The sequence below is a fragment of the Myotis brandtii genome, unplaced genomic scaffold, assembly GCF_000412655.1.
Source record: "Myotis brandtii unplaced genomic scaffold, ASM41265v1 scaffold923, whole genome shotgun sequence".
In the NCBI taxonomy this organism is placed as follows: Eukaryota; Metazoa; Chordata; class Mammalia; order Chiroptera; family Vespertilionidae; genus Myotis; species Myotis brandtii.
Window position 1 is genome coordinate 1 of NW_005371804.1, and position 3,293 is coordinate 3,293.

Below are 3,293 nucleotides of genomic sequence, written 5' to 3' on the forward strand. Positions count from 1 at the left end.
ATGCCTCCTGAAGAGGCGACCGGGGCTGTGTATAGAGCGTAACATGGAGAAATCCAGAGCAGCGATCGCAGAAGCCTGGATGAAGGGAGGCAGTAGCTTGGACTAAGGCGCCAGTGACGATGCAGAGATGCGAAAGATGCACAGGAGACGAGGTCACCAGGGCATGGCGATCCACTGGATGCTGGGGAAGGTAGAGGGGGAACACCAGTTTCCCATGATAGAGGTCCCAGAGGGTGGGCTGGTGGGAGATTGTTCGGACTTGTGGGTGTTGAGTTGGGGGTGTCTGAGAGGTCTTAAGAGGCAATGCCATTCAGCTAGCTGGACACAGGGGTTTAGCTCAGAAAGGAAGGCAAAGCTGGAAGGACAAATTTGGGAGTCAAGATGGTGGGCATGCATTTGTGCCCAATGTCAGAATATAGGGCACATGGGGGGGGTGGGCAACACAATGAGAAGGTGAGGAACTGCACTATTAATGAGCTCAGGAGAGGAGAGTGAGCCAGAGCGGTGGCAGAAGGAGCAAGGCTGGGGGTCGGTGAGGGTGCAGCAGCCAAGGGAAGACCATTTCAAAAGTGAGATGGGAGCACCAGCATCACATTTCAGCTGCTGAGAACCAGCGTGCAAGATGAGGCCCGGAATATCTGAGTGGTTTTTGTTTTAGTAGTGAGATAAGGGCAGAAGGCAGGCTTGAGTGGGTTGAGGAAAGAGACAGGAATGGATGGAATGGATGCACTGAACAGGTCATCTCTTTAAAAAAGTTGGCCCTTCAAAGGGGAGGAGAGGTGGGGCAATAACTAGAAAATGAAGAGGAACATGGGTCAAGGGAGATTCACCCCCTCTTTCTTTTGTGCTGGGAGACTTGAGCGTGGGAAAGAGCCAGTTGAGAAGAACAGGTGACTGCACAGGTGAGAGAACGAAAAGCTGACAGTGACAGGGTAGGGTTTTTGACAAGTGGGAGGAGATGATATCCAAGTCACCTGGGTAGCCTGGGACAGGAGGAAGGAAGATAAGATGGGTACAAGGTAGGTAAGGCTTTTAGTTCTGGTAGCTGGAGAATGGGAAGATTCCCACTAGGTAGTGTTAGGTTCCTCTATGAAGTGATAGCATGAGAGACAGGTGGGAGATCAAGTTTGAGTGAAGTAGCCCAACCAGTATGGCTCAGTGGCTGAGTGTCAGATCACGGTTGGATTCCTGGTCAGGGCACATGCCCGGGTTACAGGCTTGATCCCCAGTAGAGGGAGTGCAGGAGGCAGCCGATCAATGATTCTCTATCATTGATGATTCTATCCCTCCCTCCCTCTCCCTTCCTCTCTAAAATCAATGCCCTGGTTGTGGGCTCGATCCTCAGTGTGGGGTGTGCAGGAGGCAGCCAATCAATGATTCTCTCTCATCAATGATGTTTCTATCTCTCCCTTCCTATCCCTCCCTCTCTGAAATCAATAAAATAATATATTAAAAAGAAATGTTTGCTAAAAAAATAAGTTTGAGTGAAGTGGAGGTTGACAACCTGCTATATCCCATAGACCCTTTGCAGGTTGCAGCAATCCTACCATGTTACTTGGTCAATCAGGGTTTCACTCGATGGAAAAAGAGAGAAAATGGGGGTTTGATACTGGCAAGGCTACAGGTGTGTGGGGGCCATTAGTTCCCCAAGGGCAGGGACCTGTCATATCCATCACTGCGTCACTGTGACTGAGGATCAGAGTATCAGAGCCCAGGTACTGACTATAAATGATCAGCACAGGGATGAGCATTTGTCTCCGTTTCAATTTGCCTCATTTGGTGCTTCTCTAAAAAAATAACAACCCCCCCAAACCCCCCCCAGAGTAGGGAACAAACAGCTTAATTTCCTACATGACTTCTCCTCCTCACTGGGAAGAGGCCCATGGATTATTTTATCCTTCCGGACAGCCAGTTTTAAGGCTCTTGCCATAGTTCAATCCAGGGACACTGTCATACGCCTAAGAAAGCTGAGGGACATCTTTCAACTTTTAGCTTAATAGTTAGGTGCTTATGTACCTGGTTTAAAAATTGCGATTCTCAAACTACAGGCTTAAAAAATTGTCTTTTTATCCATAGAACTCATTTCCATTTTCTTCTAAACTTATTTACTTGAAGTGACAGAGAAAGAGAAATAGCATAAGACTGTCACTACCCAAGACTGGGGAATGGCACAAGCAGGGAGACCAACTAGAAGGCTCCTGAGACAATCAGGCACCTGATGATGGTGGCCTGGACCAGGGTGGTGATGGTGGGGGCGGGGGTGTGTGTGTAAAAATGGTAGGACTGTGCATCTATTCTGGGTGCATGTTGAAGGATGTGTTGACACACTGAATGTGGGGAGGAAGAAAAACAATGGTCAAGGACGACAAGGCCTGGACAACAGGGAGAATGGTTTCCAGTAACTGGGGTGGGGAAAGGTGCGGCGGGAGCAGGTCTGGGGGAATGTCAAGGAGCTGTTCTGGACCTGCTGTGCTGGGGCCCGCTTAGACTTCTAAGGAAAAGTGTGGGCAGACATCTAAGTACAGGGTCTGAGGTTCAGGGAAGGGTCACGGCTGGAGATATTACTTGCACATTTAAATGGGTTTTGAGTCTATGAGACTGGATGAATTCACCCAATGAGTGCAGGTAGGAAAAATGTCCAAGGTCATGCTCAACAGTGAGAAACTGGTCTGACACGTTACCTGTTGGCACAAGTGTGGTAGTGAAATGTGAAAGCACTAAGGGGAAAGTGTGGGCAAAGAGCTCCAAGGCTGAGCCGGGGAGGGGCAAACACGTCGTAGGCATTTCAAAGGGTTCAGAGTTCCACGGCTGCGAATGGGGAAATGTAAGTGCTAAGGTCAGAAAGAAAAAACAAAAACAAACAAAGCAAAACCATGCCCGGTGGGTGTGGCTCAATAAGGTTGGGTGTTGACCTCTGAACCAGGAGGTCATGGTTGGATTCCGGTCAGGCACATGCCCAGGTTGCGGGGTCAATCCCCAGTAGGGGGCGTGCAGGAGGCGGCGGATCAATGACTCTCATTGATGTTTCTCTCCCTCTCTCTTCCTCTCCTAATTCATAAAAATATATTTAAAAAAAAAGCAAAAAGTACGTAGGTGCAAAACTGAAGATAGATTCAGATATAACACAAAAACATCGGGGAAAGCCTGTAAGTCAGGGTAAGGGGTGGAGGTGGTGAACTCTGCCATTTGACCCGGGGGACCGGAGGCTGCCCAGGGGCCAGGACCCTTCCCCAGGCCGTACCTGGCCAGCTCGGGGCAGCCCCTGCCCGAATGCCCCCAGCGGCCAGTCCTCG